Source organism: Euleptes europaea, chromosome 1 (genome assembly GCF_029931775.1).
Source record: "Euleptes europaea isolate rEulEur1 chromosome 1, rEulEur1.hap1, whole genome shotgun sequence".
In the NCBI taxonomy this organism is placed as follows: Eukaryota; Metazoa; Chordata; class Lepidosauria; order Squamata; family Sphaerodactylidae; genus Euleptes; species Euleptes europaea.
Genome location: NC_079312.1, coordinates 68038933 through 68064280, shown reverse-complemented (window position 1 = coordinate 68064280; position 25348 = coordinate 68038933).

Below are 25348 nucleotides of genomic sequence, written 5' to 3'. Positions count from 1 at the left end.
TACACTGATTTAAGAACATAAGAAAAGCCCTGCTAAATCAGACCAAGGCCCATCAAGTCCAGCAGTCTGTTCGCACAGTGGCCAACCAGGTGCCTCTAGGAAGCCCCCAAACAAGATGACTGCAGCAGCACCATCCTGCCTGTGTTCCACAGCACCTAAGATAATAGGCATGCTCCTCTGATCCTGGAGATAATAGGTATGCATCATGACTAGTAGCCATTTTAACTAGTAGCCATGGATACCCCTTTCTTCCATGAACATGTCTACTCCCCTCTTAAAGCCTTCCAAGTTGGCAGCCATCACCACATTTTTGGCAGGGAGTTCCACAATTTAACTATGTGTTGTGTGAAGAAATACTTCCTTTTATCTGTCTGGTTGGCCTGGTGGAAGCCATAGCAGCCCAGCAAAAAGAAAAAGGATACTTATAGCGATTGGCACTAATGAGTCACAAATAGGTATGGAGTCAGAATCTGAGGTAAGAAGATGTTTTGTCCCATTCCACCAGCACTGGGATCCTGCTGCCAGCCCAGTCAGCCACTCATGTCCACCTTACTCCAGATTACTCTTGTGAGGCCTGATTCAGATATAGGTGTGCGCTTAAGAGGCTCTAAGCATCCAATTATCATTCTTATATAAGATCATCTCCTGGCAACAGGTACATCTCAGCAATGTTTATGGATTCATTTGGGGTACAGCACATAACTAAAAATATTGTTAGCGAATCTTGCCTCCATTTTATATTTTTATTAAAATGTAATTATTTACATTTTAACACAGACTAACAAAATAATATTATAATACCATCCATAATAATACTATCAATACATTCCATTGATTTTACATGGATAATTAAAGGAGAAGAATTACTTTACCCCATTAATTATTTTGTGCCAAAAATAAGCAGGTTACAGGCAAGGAGAAAGATGCTGCAGATCAATTCAGTTTCCTATGTTTACAGGTTTTCAAAATCATCTTCCAATAATAGCTAGCTGTCCCACATGTTAGGGCTCACATTTTTGGCTAACCAACAGTGCGTTCCTAAGGAGAGTTACTCCAGTCTAAGCCCATTGAAATGAATTGGCTTAGACTGGAGTAACTCTCCTTAGGAATGCACTGTAATTGTCTTACAACTTCAGACACTATACAACGTTATTTGTATTCAAATGTATGCTGACTCATGGTGACTCCAGCAAGGGGCTTTCAAGGAAGTAAAAAGCAGAGGTGGCTTGCCATTGCCTTCATCTGCAGAGTCTTCATTGGTGGTCTCCGTTCCAAGTACTGACCCTGCTTAGCTTCTGAGATCTGATGAGATCAGGCTACACCATGCCACCTTCCCTCTTCTTATTCAAATATCTCTTCAAATATATAAAAGCTATGTAAGTTCATTCTTACTACTTTTTATCATAATACAGAATATGTAAAATAATGATTACAAGTTTCTCATACACATGACTATTTGTTGAACCCCAACCAAGCAATGCCTATCTTCAAATTATATCTTCAGTTCTATATTTAGTTGGATATTCCTACCATTGTCAGATGCTTCTCACACATGGGCCAGACACATTATATCTACTGATATAATATCTACTGATATCTACATTATATCTACTGAATATTAATTATATTAATTCTAATGTACTAAAGGCCATATTATCCTGTTACTCATTTAGCTGAGAGACCAGCCCAGCCTGCAGAAGCATCCTCCATGATCTTTTTAGTCAAGAACAACTATTCCCCTGTATTTTTGGCCATATCCATGATGACCTGCAAGTGTGGCATGTGGTTTCCTGCAGATTTTACTTGCCACTGATTATTGAGCTGTGAACGTTTGGGCTGCTAGTAATAATACCGATACCTGAAAACGTATAAGTGTCCATGGGAAAAGTGGGCTTTTCATTTCTACAGGGAGCATATAGGACAGATATCAGCAGAAGAAGCTGAAAAGCCCTATTGTGTGTGGAACACGGTTTGCAGTGCACCAGATTCCAGTGCCTATAAACACTCTGCATCCTCCATCATCCTTGGGCAAATCTAGATTTTGAACAATATGTTTAATTATTATCCCAATAAATCTACCTGCCAGAACTGTCACATTTTATAGTCAACTTTTAGTAAAGAAATACCTGTAAAATTCAATTTAATTTTGAACAGGAGAAAAGACAATGGTAAGGCAGTAATGATATTTCCCCTTTTGTAAACAGTTGTTTTCTGTAACAAATTCTTGATAAGCAAATGTTACAACTGAACAGCTCCAGACATTTATAACAGAAACTTTCCACGAAGTACAGAACATTTGGTCCATCAAAAACTAGATTTTACTAGGCAGTATACTTTTTCTCCTTTGAGAACCTGAACTTTCCAGGTACATTGAACCAACTGAAGAAGAGTCATGTGGTAATAGCCTCCTTTCAGAGGTGCTGTTTGGCACAGTGCGTTGCAAAGTTACAAAGTAGACTGATGTTTTAATGGCCACAAACAATTTCTTCTTACAAGGTGTTGAATTTCACGCTTGCCAAACTTTTTGTTTGCCATCTGTGGTGAAAGCCATACAAGCCATACAACAGGCATTAGCAACTGTAAATAAGGCTTTTCCACACACTCAACTTGATTTTCTTGGCAGCTGCTCCACAAGCACTGGAATCTGTTTGGGCATGGGTCTTCTGCATGTCTTCTCCTGTGCATTTTCACAGTTATGGAGTTGGTTTATTTTCTTCTGCATGTGCCTTCAATAACGAGTCTTTTCAAGGGAGGATGCTGTCATGAACACAGGAACACATGAAGCTGTCTTATACTGTATCAGACCCTTGGTCCATCAAAGTCAGTATTGTCTACTCAGACCTGCAGTGGCTCTCCAGGGTCGCAGGCAGAGGTCTTTCACATCACCTGCTTGCCTAGCCCCTTTAACTGGAGATGCCTGGGATTGAACCTGGGACCCTCTGCATGCCAAACAGATGCTCTACCACTGAGCCATGGCTCCTCCCATCATAGGTGCTGTCACAGCTCCCTTCTCTCTTTTTTTTTTTTTTTTTTGAAAAAGGCACTAAAATATTGATTTATTACTGGAGTGTGGTAACAATAGGCTTAGTGGGTTCTTTGAATTCTCAGCTTTCCTTTTATTTTTTTAAAAGTAAGTTTCTGGCCTCTTTCCTTGTGGAGATATAAGGCATATCTCCTTATAGGGAATGGGAATGGAAGGGAATGGAGATGGATGGGAAGGGAATGGAGGGAATGGAGGGAAGGGAATGGAGATGGATACTTAAAAAATGAAAGCAGAGAATTCAGAGATCCTGCTGCGCCTATTGTTACAATGCTCCAGCAATATATCAATACTTTAGTGCCATTTTTTAAAAAAGCAATCGCTCATATTTGGTGGGGAGGGAGAAGAGGGAGTGGTTTGACAATACTCCACAATAGTCCAATCATCAAAAGGTAGGCTGGAGGTGTGTGGGAGTGGGTGGGACAAAGAAAATTGACACATGAACACATGAAGCTGCCTTATACTGAATCAGACCCTTGGTCCATCAAAGTCAGTATTGTCTACTCAGACTGGCAGCGGCTTCCCTGGGTCTCAGGCAGAGGTCTTTTGCATCACCTATTTGCCTGGTTCCTTTAACTGGATATGCCGGGGATTGAACCTTGGACATTCTGCATGCCAAGCAGATGCTCTACCCCTGAGCCACAGCCCCTCCCCCAAGAATATAAGAAGAACCATCCTGGATCAGATCAAAGGCCCATCAAGTCACATGAACACATGAAGCTGCCTTATACTGAATCAGACCCTTGGTCCATCGAAGTCAGTATCGTCTACTCAGACAGAAACATTATGCATGAGGAAAAAAGCTGACTCAAAATCAGCTTCCAGAAAAAATTGAGGTAAAAGTGGTCTCAAAAAAACCAGAAAAAAAAATCTAAGTGCAAACTAAAGGCACAAAAACAAATGTGGAAATCAGGATAAGCCAAAGCAGAATGGGGCCAGAACCAATGAAAAAAGCTGCCCTAAGTCTGCAGTTCCTCAGTGAAGTATGCACGTTCCAATATAACAAGATCAAATTCTTCCCCAAGAAGTGTCAGCACTAAATGACTCATGAGCTGTTTTGTGCTATATTCACAGCAGTTTTCACATAAACATTCATCTAAGTAACACATGGCCTCTTAATGAGAAGTGAATGTCCTTGTTAATCCATCATTATTTTAATAACAAAAGAAAGCTCAACGGTTCTGTTATAATGCTCATAGATGAATCACTTTTTACTTTTTTTCGTGCTGGAGTTGAGCAGCAAACAAAGAAGGCTGAGTTAGAGGCAAGCCATGCTCAAAAAAGCAGGCTACAGATATTCAAACAGACTCTCCCCCCCCCCAAGGGATAGCTTTAACTCGAGCCCCAGCTTTTTATTGGGGGGCTTTTCTTCTAACCCCGTCACAAACCACCCATAATAAAGCTTGGCATTTCCCTGATGCACAGGCAGGCACACACAGAACCAGCACCAGAAATATGCAAGACATTGAGCTAAATAGATTCAGCCAAATAAAAATTAGAGTGCTTTGCTATTTAATATAGAAATCATTTTGTAAAGCTTTATATTTTGCAGTTGTTGGGAGAGAGACAGTGAAGCTAGCATATTCACAGTATAGTAAATGAGATTTTCATGCATTTTTCACAATTAGGGCCACTTCACGTCTTTGTAAGCATAACCAAGCAGTTGCTGGCTGTATTTGTGTCCAAAGAACAGAGCAGAATTTTGGCAATGACAGCTGAAAAAGACCCAGCATCAACCTTAAGTCCCTCTTACTCCAAACAAATCACACTTTGGTGGCAGCACAACCACATTCATTCATATCATGCTGGCCATCCAATGTTTTTCCCTGAGCACCCAAATAGGCAATTTCTTCAGCTTCTCACATGGCATCAGGTTGGCATTTACTAATTTGTTTGCTCAAGAGAGAGCAGCCATGACCAGAATGACCTGTCACCAAAGATAGATCACGATGGGTAGCCATGTTAGTCTGTCTTTAGCAGTAGAAAAGAGCAAGAGTCCAGTAGCACCTTAAAGACTAACAAAATTTATGGCAAGGTATGAGCTTTCGTGAGCCACTCTTCTTCAGAAGAGTGAAGAGTTGGTTTTTGTATGCCGACTTTCTCTACTACATAAGGAAGAATCAAACGGGCTTACAATCACCTTCCCTTCTCCTCCCCACAACAGACACCCTGTGAGGTAGGTGGGGCTGAGAGAGCTCTAAGAGAGTGGGGAAACCAACCTGGTTCACCAGACTAGCGTCCATCGCTCGTATGGAGCAGGGGGGAATCAAACCCAGTTCTCCAGATTAGAGTCCACCGCTCCAAACCATTGCTCTTAATAGGGTTGACAGGTCCCCTCTCTCCACCGGCGGGAGGTTTTTGGGGTGGTGCTTGAGAAGGGTGGGGTTTGGGGAGGGGAGGGACTTCAATGCCAGAGAGTCCGATTGCCAAAGCAGCCATTTTCTCCAGGTGGACTGATCTCTATGGGCTGGAGATCCATTGTAATATCAGGAGATCTCCAGCTACTACCTGGAGGTTGGCAACCCTAGCTCTTAACCGCTACACCACACTGGCTGTGTTCACAACGATAGCAGAGCTTGAAGTGAATGAGATAGAAAGGGAAACCATCTCACTTTTCAAGTAATCCTTGTGCTTTTTTCACTGAATGAAAACTATCGCAGAATGAAGTAGAGGCACAGTATTGCAAAATGTTAGATCAGGGGTGTCAAACTCAATTGTTATGAGGGCCGGATATGACATAAATGTCACTTGGTTGGGCCATGCCATTCCTCACCAGCCCAGATCAAGAGTGGGGTGTATGCTTCCTTAGATGGCTTGCCGGCCAGATAAGAGCTCTCAAGGGGGCAGATCTGGCCCCCAGGCCTTATGTTTGACACCCCTGTGTTAGGCTATGCCAGGGGTCGGCAAACTCATTAGTCAAAAGAGCCAAATATCAACAGTACAACGATTGAGATTTCTTTTGAGAGCCAGATTTCTTAAACTTAAACTATATAGGTAGGTACACTGTTTATTAGCTTAATAAACTTTAATTAAAGTTTTAAGTCTTAATTAAACTATAGGTACACTGAGTAAAACTTGATATCATACTTAATAGTGATTTTATTTATTGATAAAAATTAAATTGTAAATTGGTCCTCGTCTGGAGGCCTGGTCTACCGCCATAAAAGCCTATTGGTAGACCTGGCCTCCGGCTGAGTCCCATTGGGACGTCAGGTCTACCCATTGGCTTTCTTGGCAGTAGACCTGGCCTCCGGAGGCCCATAGAAGCCAATTGGTAGACCTGGCCTCAGAAGGGGGACTTTTTCCCCTCCTCGAAGTCCAGGTCTTCTGCCAAGAAAGCCAGTGGGTAGACATGGCCTCCCAATGGGACTCAGCCAGAGGCCAGGTCTACCAAAGGAAGCCCGCCCCGCCCAACAGCTGATAGGCGGGGGCAGGAACCGCCGAGCCGCCCGCCCAGCAATTGCGCGGCTAGAGGGGAGGGGAGGCTTTAGCCTCCCAACCATTGAGGGCAAGGGAAAGGGGGACCTGGTCATTCTCCATGGCGGGGGGGGGGGAGAGACAGCGCGCCTGTTCGCATGCTCTCTCGCTCTCTCTCTCTCAGGCGCGCCAGCTCCGCAGCCCGGCTGCTGGCGCGAGCAGGTGCGAGAGCAGGGGCTCCGAACCAAGTTCGGAGAGCCGCACTCAACAGGCCAAAGAGCCACATGCGGCTCAGGAGCCGCAGTTTGCAGACCCCTGGGCTATGCTCATTAGTGTTTTGACTTCATTTATAGTAACTCTATTCTTAGTAATGTTTGCTAACTGATGGCAGATTTCAACGTATGAATGCCTAATTAATTAGCACATAGTTTACACTATAATAATATACCTAAAGAGGGTGAATGTGTGTGTGTATAAAGTGCCGTCAAGTCGCAGCCGACTTATCGTGACCCCTTTTTGGGGTTTTCATGGCAAGAGACTAACAGAGGTGGTCTGCCAGTGCCTTCCTCTGCACAGCAACCCTGGTATTCCTTGGTGGTCTCCCATCCAAATACTAACCAGGGCTGACCCTGCTTAGCTTCTGAGATCTGACGAGATCAGGCTAGCCTGGGCCATCCAGGTCAGGGCAAAGAGGGTGAATAGGCCAAGCTAAATTGAGTCTGGCTTAATTTGAAACTAAACTCTCCAACTTCCTTTTTCTCCTGTTGCAAGTTCCATGTGGTATACAATGACCTCATGTTCCTGGGACTACAAAGCGAGGCCAAGGGTAGCCAAATGTAATAGATACAGTGTCATCCATAGTGACAGGAAAGAGGGCATTTCGAAAAGAAAAAATACACTCTTTGACAAGTGGATTCTATCATGACAATAACAGTAGTATTTACGGAAAAGAAAATTGAAGTAACAAAATAAGTTAATGTCGTCAGCATAGAAATGACTGATAACTAAGGTTAAAAGCATAGGTAAGGAACAGGACTTTGACTAAAGCACAGAAACAAAAGCAGAGCTAAAGAGCAATAGGCAGAACCAGCAATACATTAAAAAATATTATATAAGCCAGTTGAGTTGAACATTTTAGAGAAAACATATGTGTGGTGAAGATGAACTGTGTGGTGGCCATACTGGGCCTGGCCAAGTTGCTCAAGTTGTGCAGAGGTGGCCACTGGACCCAGGAGACTTGTGTGGTGTATTGTTGTCTGATATCTACCATCACACCTAGGCAAATTGCACAGAGTTGCCCAGTGGTTGCTGCTGGCCCTGGCCCCAATGAGTCCTCCCTCCAGGGCAGCGGGAAGGGAACAGGGGTGAACTGGGAGGAAAAAACAGCCCAGTTAAGGGCCTTCCCTTCCCTGTCATGTTTCCATACAGCAGAAACCAATACTGTTATGGTTTCTTAGCAATCCCTACAGTGGCCACTGAGATCTCCTTTCTTAAAGGTACAGGTGATAATTCTATTATTTGGGTGGGTATTTTTAAAAGTTGTAGATCTTTCTACAAAATGTGGGGCTTTTCCCAGGTTTGTAGAAAGACCAGCCTTGTCTGTTCATGGCTCCAGTCTCTGGATTTAAGTATTCACAGACTAGGTCATGTTGAGAATTGGCCATTTATGCATAGGCCATTTATGCATAGGAGATTTTGCCTTGGATTTGCTGCTCTCTTGATGCACATTTTCCCCACCTGAATTCTGAAAACTCTGCATGGGGGCTTATTTTTGAGTTTTGAGAATTAGAATGGGGGAAATGTGCATCGAGAGAGCGGCAAATCCAAGGCAAAACCTTCCATGCATAAATGTTTGCTAACTGATGGCATTGATGTTATTGGATGTGGTAAGATCTCTGGGTACACGTGGCCCTAGGAAACTCCTCCTGCTAGATGATACCAGCAGCTTCAATGGGGAGTCCCGCACACAGTCAAATGTCTGACAAATAAAGTGAACCCCAAGAATACAAAATGTGACCACCTCTATCATAGACCACTTTTCCTGTTTAATTCTTATTTCTAATAATATAGAGTAACCAATATAAAAATTTATGTTATTAATAATAGTAAAACCCTAAAGAGAATTTTAATGTGCTTTTTAAATAAGTGAGCATCGGTTATATTTTATTGCACGCTGGACATAGCAGGCAGCTATAATTGGTCTATTGCTTCAGGAGCTTATCACTATTGTAATTACTCTATAGTAATTACGTTTCATCTGATAAACTTTTGAAAGTATTTTTGAGGAGCAAAAAAGAAAATTAATCATTGGCTATATTCCCTGTAAGTGGAATGTCCTTTGGCAATCACATAGCTAATATGCACAAGTTCTTCAGTAGAGGTCAATCAGAAGTCAGTTTCATAACCATGACTTACCATGGGTAGTGCATCATCCTAGAGCAAAACACAGCAGCTCTGCTAATTGAGTTTAAAAGTTCCCCCATTTCTCCTCTGCTTTGATCTGTTATAAACAATGCACCCTGCTGTTGAAAGGCATGTTTTCCATGTCATTAGGTGGCAGCAAATGCCAGCAGAAAATCATTTGTTTCACCCTGAAGCAAATTAGCTGGGACTGCAAGAGTGAGCTTTGGTTTAGCCCCAGCTATATGCAAGGAACCAAAATCCACATTTCCTCCTGACACAAAGTGGTATGCCTGTCAGCAATTACAAGGAACATATATAGAAATTAGACTGGCACTTACTACTCTGCTGAGAAATACTTTCAATGCAGGGGCAGTGGCTTACTAATTTATTCTTTGAAATTTAAGTGCACCAATGAAAAACAGAAACATGCAGTCATATAGCTGGGCTGGAAACTGGTGCATATAGATGGTAGGGGTGGGGTAATATTGCATAGTCTTGGCTTGACTTATGTTATTTCTGTCTGCTAGAGTAAAGGGGAGGAGGTTATATGCATGTTTGTCTGCTAAGGTTGTTACTTTTTAACATATAAGGGGACTGTTTCTGGTAGAATATCAGGGGTCATACAATTCCATCTTTATTCTTTATCCTTATACTCTGGGCTTAGGTCTTTCAGGCTACCGATTTCAATCCAAAGTGACAAACTCATAACTGACAAATGTGAATATATCTGCTTTGGCCATGGCAAATTCCTGAATGTTTTCTAAAAAGGTATTCACAATTTAGAATAGCAAGACGAGCCCCTTTAATCGACCAATTTAAGATGTTATCTGTCACAACCAATTCAATGACTCTTTCATGCCTCTTTTGCAATAACTGTGTATCCAATTTACTACTGTTTACTGTTTGTCTATATGTGAATATTTTAATCTGCAGTGGAAGATCCAGATACACTGCAGTTGTTAAATTGAACACACTACTAACATTTCCTTTTGATACTAATTGAAATTTTAAATGTGCTATGTAAACATTTCAAATATAATAGCTTTAAATTGCAACTTAAAATTATGCTAGAGCTGTGCATATAATAACCCAGGGCCAAGTCACAGGAACGAACAAAAGGCACAATGGAGCCTCATATGCATATAACTATACAAGTGGTGTTAACCCGAGAGATTTATATAATTGCAACTGCAAGATTGATAAGTTGTGTACTGACTTTTTGCATAAAATGTATCTGAATGAATGCTAGAAATCTAAAACCAGTTAAAAACTGTGGGTAGGAAGAGACAACATGGATAAGCGGGGGAAAGAGGACTACATAAATCTTCCAGAGAGTAGAAAAGCGTTTTTTTTCCTGTAAGTAATGCTGCAGAGAGTATATTAAACAGAAAAAAACTATTGCCAGAAGAAGTCTGGTGGGAAGGGCACAACTTACTATGGACCATTTGCCTCTGGATCATCAAGTAAATAGATACGTACATTTCCCTTTCTCTGAGAGCTAATGCACACTTTATATGGCAAAGGTCCTTCCTGAGTTTACACTGATGTTTATATTATGCTTTTACTCTCCCCTTTCTTCAAGGAACACAGAGCAGCATATGTGGTTCTGTATTCGCCCCCCCCCCACAACAACCCTGTACAGTAGCTTAGGTAGAAAGAGAGTAACTGGTTGAAGATTAACCGGTGAGCTTTTTTAATAGCTAAATTGTAAGGACCCTGCCCCTTCCTCCTACCAAGATCCCTCAGCTAACGCTTCTCCTCAGGAACCAGTTTGGGTAACAAAGTGGTCTTGATCATAGTCATTCACTAGATCACGCTGGTATTTGCAGTGACAATCCTTGCAGCTTTGAAGTGGAGGCTAACATTTGTAAAACTGCAATGAGGAGGTCTGTGTGTCAGGCTTGAAGTGTGCACAGCATCCTCCTTCCATATCAAATCAAACATGTCTCCAGGGCATTTAACTAATTTAGGGTTCATCTGTCTGGTGTATACCTGGGTCCCACTTTGGAGTAGCACTCTGAAAGAATGAGAGAAGAAATTGTTCTTAAGTATAGGGCTGTCAAAAAAAAAATTCGGTACAGTTCGGATTCGGCCGAATTTGGCCCTTGTGGGTTCGGTACGTGCCAAAGTCCGAACTCCCCCACTTCGGATCCGTTCAATTCGGCGGGAATTCAAAGTTCGAAAAAAAATTCGGCCGAATAAAGCCATTAAAAACACAACCGCGCCTTTCCGCGGCTCGGGGGGGGGGCATTTTTGGGCTTAGAGGTCCCAAACTTTTGGCAGAGCTTCAAAGGAGGTTTATTGAAAGACCCCAAGTTTTGTAAAGATTGGGTCAGGGGGGCTGAGATATGGGCCCTGAAAGGGGTCCCCCCCACCCTTAATGTTGTGCATCTCTCAGCAGAGCTTGCCGCCCACGCACAAAGCTCCCAGCCCGACAACAGCGGAGAAATTAGCAAAACAACTGCAAACACAACCTTGTTAAACAACACCTTTGCAACACACAACTGAAACCTCCCCCCTCAAACCAGGGAGCGAGAGACTCGAGGGGGAACACACACCCCAGGCAGAACCGACGAAAGCCCCCTTTGGCTTCCCCCCCACCCACAGAAACTGCTCCCTCCCCACACACACACAGACTCTGCTTTCCCCCCCACACACACACACATACACAGGAGAAAAATTATAGATTAAAGCCCCCAAAGGGGTCTTACTGTGGCTGTCTTCTGTTCCATCAGGACGGGCTTTAATCCAAGATGATTCCAATTAGGCATGGAACGTTTTGCTCTGGAGAGATGCACACAGGATCGGATCGGCTGCCCCATTCATCCCAATAGGGGAAAGGGGAAAGGGGAAAGCCCATATCTCGGGACCCCCTGATCCAATGTTCACAAAACTTGGGGGGTTCCTTAAGAAGCTTAATCTAAAGTTCCAGTGAAAGCTTTGTGTCTGCACCCCCAAAAATGCGCCCCCTGCAGCCATGGAAAGAGAAAAGGGGGGAGGCGATATTTCTGCCCCCACTGAACCCATCTTTACAAAACTTGGGTAGTATCTTAAGAATAATTCACTGAAGCTATGCTAAAAGTTTGGGGGCTATATCCCCAAAAAAGCGCCCCCTGCAGCCACATAAATGGAAAAGGGGGGAGGGAAAAGGGGGAGAGCCCATATCTCGAGACCCCCTGACCCAATGTTTACAAAACCTGGGGGGTATCTTAAGAACACTGGTCTGAAACTCCGCTCAAAGTTTGGGATTTGTACCCCCAAAAATGCGCCCCCTGCAGCCATGGAAAGAAAAAGGGGGGAGCCCATATCTCGGGACCCCCTGACCCAATGTTTACAAAACTTGGGGGGTACCTTAAGAAGCTTCATCTGAAGTTCCAGTGAAAGTTTTGTGTGTGCACCCCAAAAAATGCGCCCCCTGCAGCCACAGAAAGGAGCGAATGTGCATAAGCACCCCCCACACACACACGAGGATTTCGCTCTCTCTCTCTCTCTCCCTGGCTGGGCCGCACATCAGCTGATTCCTCCAGTACTCAATCCTGACTGATTGGCCAGAAGAAGACCCAGCTTGCCCACCGATTGGCCAGGGGAGGAGAATGCTGCTTACTGACGGTTATGCTGCTTACTGACGGCCGAATTGGCCGAATTTATTCGCGAACTCCCGAACTCGCTGAATTCGGCCCCCCCGGTTGCCCGCCAGTTTTGAGTTCGGATCCGTCCGAACAGAAAAGCACCGAATCAGGGGAAATTCGGTTGATTTTCAGTTCTGACCGAACCGAATTGACAGCCCTACTTAAGTATGAAAAATCTTTATTCCCTTAACAAGATGCAGACTGGAAAAACTGAACAGCAAGAATAGTAAAACAAGCCAGCAAAGCAATTGAATACAATAAACAAATGAAAACCCTTTCTGTAAGCCCATCTGCCTCTGAGCTATTGGCTATTGGGGAAAAACCTGTGGGAATGAGAGAACTGACAGTAACACAAACCAGGGCTGTTTTAGGAAAAGAAACGGGGGGGAAGAAAACATATGAGCCTGAAGAAAAAAGATGGCCACTGGTTCAGTCCTGGACAGTGGTGAGAAGTAGATCCAGAGATGAGAGAATCCAGTGGGGACAACTGCAGGAGCTGGAGAAGCAGGTTTGAGAGGACAACTGGCTGCAAATTTGGGAAGGCTCAATTGCTGTTTTCATGCATCATGAACCCGATGCTTGTCAATGGAGAGGCATTGTGACTGGCTGAAATTAGAGCAGGAATTTAAGATGAAATTTTACTGTTGTTGTTTTTTTAATTACCTGCTAACTCACAAGGAATTGGAATGTGCATGGTTATGTCTGTGCAGGATCTCTGCCTCACTAGGTGATAAAGAATTCTCATGACGTCTACGGTGTTTACCAAACAAAGATATGTGGATCGAGGAAGCCTCGTTTTGTAAAGTGAAACAGGAAGTTATCTAGAATGCCCGTCTCATCTCTTTTCAGCCTTGCTGGTTATCGGCTGGCTTCATTACTTCATACTTATCAGTTTCACTTATACACGGAGGAGGAGGAACTTGAATTAATTATATCAAGACTATTGTATGGATACTTGCTTGTATCTTCAGTTACAGAACAATATCGAGAAATATTATACTTACCTGCTTTCTCATTTATGGGAAATTTATTACAATTTTTTTTGTAATTTTGTAATACTGCGAAAAACTGACATATACATTTTGAATATATATTAATATACAATACAAATGTATGTCATTTTGGGATATAATATTTTGGCCATTGTTCTGTTAATTTAGTTATTGTTTTTGTATTTGGCACTGGGTTATTTTTGTATCTAATTACAATACACCCAACATTCTAGAAACCTGAAAAAGTCCCACGTTTGCAGAAAAATCTGAAATCTTGAAAAATATATCAACAGTGGGGATTAACACCCCCCCCCCCAAATAATAGAAGCAAGACCTGTAAGAAACGAATGCCCTCAGTGGCTGTTGGAAGGCAACAAAAAAAAAGCATTGCCAGCCTTCAAACTTTGGTTTCTGTCAGTAAAAGGTAGGAGGAGGGTGCAAGACTCTTTCCAGGGCTGTTTTGGTCTTTGAGGGAGGATTTCAGGGCCAAGCCCACCAGCAAACACCAGGCTATTTGGTACCACCCCACTTGCATGACTGTTCAACAGCAGCTTGGTACCCCACAAAAGTTAGTGAGGTGTAGTGGTTAGAGTTTCAGACTAGGATCTGGGAGACCCATGGGCTTATCCCCACTCTGACATGGAAGCTGGTTGGGTGACATCAAGCCACTTACCCACTCTTAGCCTAACCTACATCACAGGGTTGTTGTCAGGCTAAAATGGAATAGAGGAGAATGATGCACACTGCAGAACTCCTTAAGGTCCTGCAGGGCCCTGATGTTACCAGGAAGGCTATTCCACCAGGCCAGGGCCAGGGTCAGGGCCGAAAAGCCCTGGCCCTTGTTGAGGACAGCCGCACATGGTGGCCCAGGGACCACCAGTAAATTACTGTTCACAGATCTTAATGCTCTCTGGGGGGGCATACCAGGAGAGGTAGTCCTGGTTTTCATGCGTGTAATCAGTAAACTCAGAGGCATGTATCCCCTGCTATTATAGTTGGGTCATTAAAATGACCCAGTTTTCAAGGCTGTCCATCCACAAATTGCCCCTTCCCCACTTGTATTTGCAAATGATCTGTAGTGGATATATTGTCTATTTCCGGCACCAGCGCAGTTGGCACCATTTATCCCGAATGTAAAAACTGGTCACAGGATTCATTTCTTAGTTTTTTTTTTTATATATATAATTTTTTTTTATTTTCATAATAAACACAAAAAAAGAAAAAAAAGAAAAAAATACAAAATACATATACATAAAAAGAAAAACAAAAATTACATGTTCAGCGCACTATTTCCACTAATACAATATTCAAATCACTCTATAAGCCATATCGTGCCCTGAATCCAAATCCCATCCCCCCACCACAGTGCCCTCCACCATTGGACTTCCGATGGAGTGTTATGACATAACAGAAAAAAATATCTATTATTATATCATATTTAAAATCATATTATACTATAATTCGTTAACTACGCTTTTAAAATCTGTTTTTGCCACTTTATCCCAATATGCGGTGGCCTTTACCCACGTACATTTGAATTCCTCCATATCTTTATCATGTAAAAAAGCTGTAATTTTGGCCATCCGCATATACATCTATAATTTTTCTCGCCACTCTTTGATTGAAGGTTTACTTGTTTGCTTCCATTTTTTAGCAATTATAATTCTTGCTGCAGCAAAACTATATTGACATATGACTCTATCACCTTTATCTAGATCTCTTTTTGATATACCCAATAAACAAAAGGCGGGGTCTCTCTTAATTTTTGATTTAATCAGATTATTAGTTTCATTCAGAACTAATCTCCAAAACCTCCTTATTTTTTTACAAAACCACCAAACATGCATAAATGTACCTGTTTCCGTACCACATTTCCAACATAAAGCTTCATCATCTTTCTTCATTTTACTTAATAATACTGGAGTTATATGCCATCTATAAAACATTTTATACAGATTCTCTCTTATTTCATTTGAAATGGTGAACTTAAATTCCTTTTTCCATAACTTTTCCCAAATTTCCAAATCTATATTATAACCTAAATCTCTCATCCATTTCAGCATCACTGACTTAATCCTTTCTTGTTCTAAATTTATTTCTATAAGTAGTTTATAAACCCTACCTATCAGTCCTTTGTTTCCCTTAGATAGTATAATCTCAAATTTCGATTTGGTTTGATTAAAACCCAACTTATTATCTTTGTTAAAAACATCTCTTAGTTTATAATACATAAACCAGTCTTTAATCAGCAGTTCCTCTCTTGATTTCAATACCCATATACCATCTTTGTATTCTGTTATTTCTCTATAGTTATTACAATCCAAATTTAAGTGTGCACCTCTTCTCATAAATGCTTCTGTAGGGTTAATCCAGCCGGGTGTTTTACTTTCAAAAACCTCTTTATATTTATTCCATATTTGAAGTTTTTCCTAATATTATGAGAATTAAATTCTTTATTTACTTTCTCCTTTTCATACCACAAGTAAGCATGCCACCCAAATCTCAACTTAAATCCTTCTAATTCTAATAATTTTGGATTCTCTAAGGGGATCCAATTTTTGATCCAGGTGAAGCATGCTGCTTGATAATACATTTTCAAATCTGGTAATCCAAATCCTCCCGTATCTTTTTGTTCAATTAAGTTATTATATGCAATCCTGTGTCTTTCTTTACCCCAGAGAAATCTCACAATATCTTTTTTCCAAACATCAAATATCTGTACACCCTTAATTATTGGGAGGTTTTGAAACAAAAAGAGCATTTTAGGTAATAACATCATTTTGACTACTGAAATTTTCCCCCACAGTGATAGTGGCAGTTTTCCCCAACTTATCAGATCCTTTTTTGCCATTGGTTCACATAATTATCTTGAAATAGATTAAGATTATTATTTGATATCCATATACCTAAATATTTAACTTTATTTTCGATATTAAACCCCATCTTTTTTATTAATATTTGTTGTTGTGAAAGAGTCATATTCTTAGTTAAAATCTTAGTTTTAGTTTTGTTAACTTTAAGCCCTGAAAGCTTTCCATAAACCTCCAAAATTTTATTCCATCTATCAATTTGTTCAATCGGATCAGTCAAAAAACATACTAAATCATCCGCGTATGCTTTAAGCTTATAATGATTTCTACCTATTCGTACACCAACTACATCATCATTTTTCCTAAAATTATGCAATAATAATTCTAATACTAAAATAAACAATAAAGGGGAAAGAGGACACCCCTGTCTCGTTCCCCTTTGAATTTCAATATTGGGTGATAGTGACCCATTTATAATCAAATTAGCAGATTGTTGTGTATATATTCCTTTTATAGCTGTTTTAAAATTCTCACCAAAATCCATAAAATCTAATACCTTGAACATAAACTGCCAATTAACATTATCAAAAGCTTTTTCAGCGTCCAAAAATATCAAAGCTATTGGTGTTGTATCTTGCTCTGCATATTCTAAGAGATCAACTACCACCCTCACATTCTGACTCATCAACCTTCCTGGCAAAAAGCCAGCTTGGTCTTCATGTATTACTTGGTTTAATACTCTTTTTAATCTCGTAGCTAAAACTGTTACAAATAGTTTGTAATCAGTATTTAACAATGAAATTGGTCTAAAGTTTTTAACTTCCAATATATCAGAATTTGCCTTTGGTATTAGTGCTATATTTTCCTATTTCCAAGTTTGAGGGATAATTCCTTCTATCAATCCTAAATTCATTACTTCCAATAAATAAGGGATTAGCTGGTCCTTAAATATTTTATAATAGGATACATTAAATCCATCTGGACCGGGAGATTTAATTAGTTTGCTTTTCTTTATTGCCTCTTCCAACTCCTCTTTAGTTATTGGAAGATCCAAAAAATCTTTATTTTCTTGTGTTATTTTTCCCCAATCTCCTTTAGTAAGATACATATCCATTTCTACCTCCGAAGATACCTTTTTTCTGTATAAATTTGTATAAAATTCTACAAATGTTTCTAGTATCTCCTCTTTTATTCTTGTAATCTTACCATTCCTTTTAATTTGAGTTATTGGTATTTTTTTCTCCTTCTGCTTAAGTTGCCATGCTAACATTTTTCCCGGCTTGTTTGCGTGTTCAAAAAATCTTTGTTTATTATACATAAGTTTTCTTTCAATTTCTTCTGCAATTAAAAATTCATATTGCTGTTGCCAATTTCTAATCTTAATCTGCTGTTCCTGTTTAGCTGCTTTATCTTGCAGCCTGCATAAATATCTTTCTCCTTGTTTTATTTCATCTAATATATGTTTTCTCTTATTCTCCCTTTCCCTATACCATCTTGTATTTTGTTGAATTAATAATCCTCTAATTACTGCCTTGCCAGCATCCCAAACTATATCTTCACGAGTACCCTTATCTATATTTTCTTTAAAATAATTCTGTATTTCCGTCTTCAATTTAGCAACTATTTTAATATTTTTTAAAAGGAAATCATTAATTCTCCAGGGTTTGTATCCTCTATCTCCCAATTGAATTTTAACTGAAACCGCATTGTGATCTGACAGAACTCTAGGTAAAATCTCTGAATCCTCTGATTTCTCTATTAGGCCTTTCGATAACCACAACATGTCTATGCTGGAATATGTAAGGTGTCTTTGTGAAAAGAAAGTATAACCTTTCTTATTTCCATGTGCCAATCTCCAAGCATCAAACATATTCCATTGATCAATAAGAGCATCAAAGACCCCTGGTAATTTTCCTTCATTAGACGCCTTTTTCTTTTTCCCAGATCTATCTATCTTAGGTACTTTAACACCATTAAAATCCCCCATCCATATCATTTTTTCTGTGGCATATTCAGCTAATAATATTGCTAATTTGTCATAAAATACTTTTTGATTTATATTAGGAGCATATATTCCCACAAGCATTATCTTCTGAAATCCACATGTTATTTCAACTAACAACACTCTTCCCTCCGTATCTTGATAGACAACTCTTGGTTCCAATGAGATAGGTATGTACATAGCTATTCCATTAGTCTTTCTAGCATTATTACATGCCGTGAAGAGTGTACCCAATCTTAAATGTTCCAATATAAATATATCCTTTGGGAGTATATGAGTTTCCTGTAAACAAATAATATTAGCATTACTTTTGTGTAGCTGGTGAAATATTTTCCTCCTTTTATTAGGAGAATTCAATCCGTTGATATTCCAAGATAAAACCTGTAACATATCAAAAGTCAGTTAGATCCCCTAATCTTCCACATTCAACATTAACAACCCTATTACTTATTGCCCCCCTTCCCCCCATTATTTAGTCTTCAGCTTCGTCAATTGGAGAGTCCTCTGAAGAGCAGGCTGTACACCCCTTTCCTCAATTGCTGAGTTTTTATTGTTTTTTGTGCTGTTCTTAAACATAGGGAGCCCCGTGGCACAGAGTGTTAAGCTGCAGTACTGCAGTCAAAAGCTCTGCTCACGACCTTAGTTCAATCCCGACGAAAGTCGGTTTCAGGTAGCCGGTATAAGGTTGACTCAGCCTTCCATCCTTCCGAGGTCAGTCAAATGAGTACCAAGCTTGCTGGGGGTAAAGGGAAGATGACTGGGGAAGGCACTGGCAAACCACCCCGCAAACAAAGTCTGCCTAGAAAACGTCAGGATGTGACGTCTCCCCATGGGTCAGGAATGACTTGGTGCTTCCACAGGGGACCTTTTTTTCTTAAACATACTTTAAACTCTTTTAAAATTGCTATGAGCTATTTTTGGATGCACTAGATGGGACCACAAGGAAGCATGCAAATTAAGTAACTAAATAAATAACATGAGATGACTTAAATGGTACTTATTTTGCAGAATTTTTTTAATTACTACCAACCACGACCACAAGACAAGTAACCAGGAAAATGTATGCTGTGATTTTCCCCTCTCCCCACAACCCCTCCCCACTGTGCATTACTCTGTCACTCTTCATGAGGGTATTCTCTTTGGCAGAGACAAATACATCTGTATTCTTTACAAATTTCAGATGAAAAGGCAATTACTGTGCAGTTTTTGAATAAAGAGCTTGATTTGCAATCATAAGAAGTCCCTCCTTTCATTACTTCCCATAAGAGAGGGGAGCTATTTAAAGTTCCACGTCAAGTTTGCATTTTCTTTGACGAGGCCGTACATTGATTCTGACATACAGAGTGACAGTGTTATGGCATTTTGGATGTTCCAGCGGCATTAATGATGTGCTCCTATTTACAAACACCAGTCTTTCAGCAGCAGCCACTGACTCACACACAAAGAGCTGGGAGCAAGGTTTGGCATTTGTTTCCTGAGTGTTGCAACTTGACTGGTTCATTAACTTTTCTTTATGTAGATATACATTGTTAATCTGACATGAGTTATTTTGGGGACTGCATCAAAACTAGATTTGTGTCTTATTTTGGCTGGAAAGCATGCTCAGTGTTACAAACTGACTGAGGTCCGATTCATACATTTTTATAATACAACACAAGTGGTATCCCTTTTGCCAGAACTATGTAGAATCATAGAATCATAGAGTTGGAAGGGGCCATACAGGCCATCTAGTCCACGGGTCGCAAAAGCGCGGCTCCCGAGCCGCATGTGGCTCTGAGCCCTTGAGTGCGGCTCTTTCCAGTCCCACCCAGCTGGCCGGCAGGGGTTTGAAGCGCTTCCCACCCCTTCCACCTTCCCCGAACTTCCAAGGGCCCTCCTGGTTTCCAGCCCTGCCCCTTTCCTCTCCGGCTGGTGGTCTAGTCGGGGGGCCTTCTGGTATCCATCTGTGCCTGTCTTCCCGCCGGCCGGCCCGAGAGCTACCTCCCCCTGGGGCCTCCTCTAGGCCACCCTGCTTTGGCTCCTCCTCCCTTGTTGTAAGGGCCACCTGGTGCTGGAGCCGTTGGCGTCTGTGCGCCGGCCAGCTGGGGCGTTGCCCTGCCCCGGGTCACTCCTGGCCTCACCTCTCAGCCCTGGCATGCTGGCCGGGAGAATACCTTTCCAGTCCACCCTCCCGTCGGGGATGGCTGTCGGGGGGCCCGTCACTCACCCCTCCCTGCTCGGCCCGGCATCGCTGCTTGGCTCCATTCACGCTGTGCTCCAGCAGCGCTGCGCTGCCTGTTCCCTGGGCTCGGAGGTAAGTGGGGCGCGGGGCCTGTCAGTGTCCGCCCGGGGCAGTTCTGGGTCAGGTCTTGAGGGAAGGTAGGAAGGAGTCCAGGTGGCGGCGAGGAGGAAGAGGTCTTGGATTTGCCACTCAGATGCACATTTTGCCCATCCAGATTCTCAAAACTCTGCATGGGGGTTATTGGCCATTTATGAATGGGAGGTTTTGCATTGGATTTGCCACTCAGATGCACATTTTGCCCATCCAGATTCTCAAAACTCTGCATGGGGGTTATTGGCCATTTGTGAATGGGAGGTTTTGCATTGGATTTGCCACTCAGATGCACATTTTGCCCATCCAGATTCTCAAAACTCTGCATGGGGGTTATTGGCCATTTGTGAATGGGAGGTTTTGCATTGGATTTGCCACTCAGATGCACATTTTCCTCATCCAGATTCTCAAAACTGCATGGGGGTTATTGCCATTTATGAATGGGAGGTTTTGACTTGGATTTGCCACTCAGATGCACATTTTCCCCATCCAGATTCTCAAAACTCTGCATGGAGGTTATTGGCCATTTATGAAAGGGAGGTTTTGCCTTGGATTTGCCACTCAGTGTCAGGCTTCAGCAAATACACAGCGTTTCAGGCAATAGACCTTCAATCCAGGGAGAGCAGCAATTCAAAGATCTATTTCAGAAGTCAGTGATTTCAGTAAGAGATGCGCAAGGTTGGAATACGTGACAGGGGGAGTGTGGATACATTTATAGGGCTGATACAATAGGGTTACAGGAACAAAGAGACAATGTAGTCGTTTCCTGCCGGTAACAACTTAAATAAAACTGAAACAGAAACAATCATGAACAATAAGTGGAGGAGATGGCCGAGCTCTCGGCTTTGTGCGCGGGACCCGATATCAGATCAAAGATTTACACGGGCGGGTCCCAATACAATTGTAAATCTCTGGCCAGAGCTTGTGTGCAAAACGGGGGGGGGAAGGAGTGTACGGAGAACTCCATTTTGTTTGCGGGGGAACCATCTTGTTTGAGGACGGAGCTGTCAGAAGCCCTATCTGACATTCCGCCTCTCCAAAGGCCCCCTCCCCGGGTTCCCAGGCTTGTCGGGACAACTCCGATGGAACTCAGTGATCAGAGAGGGAGCATTCACGTGTTCTGCCGCAACCCACTCACCGTGACTCGAGTTCAAATGTTTCCAGTGTACCAGGTACTCCAGCAGACCCCTCCACAGCCTGGAGTTCAGGACCCTAGAAATTTCAAAATGCTGTTCCCCCTGTACCATGATAGGTGTTGCCTCTGGGGGTTCAGGGTGCCAATCGGGTGGGAGAAAAGGGTTTCAGGAGGCTAACATGAAACATGGGGTGCACCCCCTGTAGAGTCTTGGGGAGGTCCAGTTCAGCAGTGACCTCGTTGATTACTCGGGATATAGTGAACGGACCCACGTACTTTTGGCAAAGTTTTCTACAAGGACGCAGGGACTTTAAGTTCTTGGTGGAAAGGTACACCTTTTCCCCGACCACAAGATCCCACTGAGGCGCTCTGTGTTTGTCAGCCTGCGCCTTGTACCGTTCCTTAGCCTGGTCCAACTGTTTAACAAGTCCCGGCCAAGTATTTCTGACGGTGTTAGACCAAGCAGATACCTCCGGAGGGTCGCCTCCCGGTGGGAGGGGAACCGCCTTCAAAGGGTCGAATTCCATCTCATAGACAGTCTTAAAGGGACTCTGTCCAGTAGCAGAGTGCACAGAGTTGTTATAGGCGTACTTCGCCAGGGGTAACAGATCGACCCAATTATCCTGGTGATAATTGGTGAAGCAGCGCAAGTAGCATTCAACGACAGCATTCACCCTCTCCGTCTGCCCATCCGTCTGGGGGTGATAGGCTGATGATAAACCTTGTTGTACCCCAACAATTCCCAAAAATGCCTGCCAGAATTTAGACAGGAACACTGAGCCTCTGTCGCTCATGATCTTCCAGGGAAAACCGTGCAGACGGAAGATCTGTTGAACAAACAGGCGGGCCAACTTTTGGGCTGAGGGCAACCCCTTGCACGGAATAAGGTGGATCTGCTTAGAAAACAGGTCTGTGATCACCCAAAGCACGGTTTTCCCCTGGCTAGGGGGAAGATTGGTCACAAAGTCCATGCCAATCACCCGCCAGCAGGCCTCCGGAGTCTCCAGGGGTTTCAGCAGTCCAGGGGGCTTTCTCATAAGACGTTTATTGGTAGCACATGTTGGGCAGGACCTTACAAAACCATCAATGTCCTGGTGCATCCCTGGCCACCAAAAGTGCAGTCTTACCAGGTGTAGGGTTTTAACGAACCCATCTGTAGGGTGCTGTTGAAGAGTAGCAAGCAGACATACCTAGGCCAGTCATGTTTTTTAGGTTTCAGATTTTTCTGTGAGTTGGGAACCAGCAAGAATTTTCAAAGAGCATCTATTTTCTACTTCCCCACACTATTTCCTCTTTCTGTCAACTTCCCTCAGCCTTCTTTATTTCCCTCTCTCCTTCCCACCCAACCACCAACGTTTTATCAGTCCCTACAACTTCATCTACATTTATTATTTATTTACTTCATTTATAGCCCATCTCTCTATACAATGGGGATTCAAAACACCTTACTTAATTTTCCTCTCCTCTATTTTATCCTCAGAACAATATTGTGAGGATGGGCAGACTGGAACTGAAAAACTCTGGGAAAGGGTCCCTCCCTCAGCCTGCCCTGGCCTCATACTCAAAGGAGGGAAGGAGAGTGGAAGCAGCAGTCTGCCTGACCCTGACCCTCCCTCCCAAAGGGGAGGATGGCAGAGGGAGGAAGAAGCAGACTGCCTAGCCAATTGATCAGGTGCTGCTTTCCTCACCTTAGACAGATCATGCACTGCTTCACTCATCTCAACTGGCCACTTCCCTTATCTTACATGGAGCTTGACTGGGTTGAGCAGGGAACCCCCTCTGTCTCTTGTGGGACTCAGCCAGATGCCAGCCTCTGCCTTGCCTTGCCTTTTGCAGGGCTTAGCCAGACCAAGAACCACCCATTGCCATCCTTGCTTACATGCATTCCTAGAAAGTGTAATCACCCCCTTTGTCACCCTTAGGAATCAGGTCACAGTGTGTGGTATTGATTTGTGAATTCCATCAGTGACCCTAAGATGCTAATCAAGATTTTGTTTTACTGCCATTTATTCCAAGAAGACAACAAGAGAGGCAAGAAATACAATTTGTTTCAGAGTGGTCCTACCTCAAATCCCAGTCCCCCCTTTTGCATTCTAAAATATCCAACTACACTATATCCACTTTATCCAATGACTATAACCAGCTCTAATTGTTGTGCACAGTGAACTTGTTTGCTCCTTAGAACATTCTTGAGGTGGTGCTGAGCAGCCAGGAGGGGATAATATTTTATTGTTACTGACCTCCAGTTTAACCTTTGACCTAAAAATCAAAAGCCTATGGATTCCATTACAGAGCTCATCTAAAGAAATCAATAAGCCATCTCAATATAATATAAATTGATTGACTCGTTTGATAAATGTAAAAAAGCTGCTTGATTGCTGTCCATTTACCCTATTTATTTAAATATAATCAACTAACTATTCATGTAATATCAAAGTTGTTTAAAGTTGCTTCCTAGGCAGCATAATTTGTAAGGCCTAGGGAAACAAAGACGTCCAGCAGCCTGAGGCTCAGTAGATGCTTTGTAGGTCTTACAGGTATTGAGTCCCAGCAGACCTGCTTACAGGTTTTTGTGGGCCCTGGACAAAAAGTACAACCAGGCCCCTTTCCCCTTTGGTACAGCCCCTTTTGCCTCTAGCCACACCCCTTTCATTTGGCTCCTTCCCTTTGGCTCTACCTTTTCTTCTTTAACCACTCCCTTTTCCATTTCAAATTGCTTTCTCTGGTAAAGAGAAATCATACAAAGTTTTGCTTTATTGGCTACCTGTTATTACTTTGTATAAAACGTAAGATTGAAAACATTGGTATAACAAGTATATTTCTTTTTCCATAACAAGATCCCTTTAAACATGCATTGCATATGATGTTTGCAAACTAAAACTAACTAAAAGCTAAATCCTATGAGAGTCCAGGCAGTGGTGCATATAGAGTTGTCAAAGTCTGGAAAATTTCAAGGAAGTTACATCTCTAGGTGCATATAATCAAAACACCTTCCACCTTGCTTTTTCAGCAGCCAAATGGTGACTCACAGTATCAAAATCTACATTTTCTGCTTTCTGTGATTCAATTGACAGGACTGCTAAGGCCTTCAGTCGACCCTGGGACATTTGTGACCTGTGATAGTTCTTAATTAACTTCAGCTGCCTGAAGCTCCTTTCAGCTAATGCAATTGAAACAGAAATTGTCAGCAACAACTCCAAAGCCACAACTGTATTTGGGAATGCGGGACTCAAGCAAGGAGAACAATGTAAGACACTTTGAGTCTTTGCTGGGGAGAATGACAGGGTATAAATGATGCAAATAAATACCTCTAAGACATTGAATAGACAGCTACAGTCACTTGCTCAAGATCACAAATTCTACCCTATATTGAGGCTGAGTGATGAATTTTAAAAAACTAACCTCAAAGGGCAATTTCTAACACTCATCACTCTTCCATCCCAATATAACACATGCTGTAGATAAACCAGTGCAAAGCCTGACAATTACTAGTTAGAACAGTATTTTGCTATGACATGCAGAAGAATGTGATTGCATGCTGTTTAGTTTACTCATACAATGGAAAAATTAGATCTCATGGGCCATGGTAGTTCATTAGAAGCAGAATCA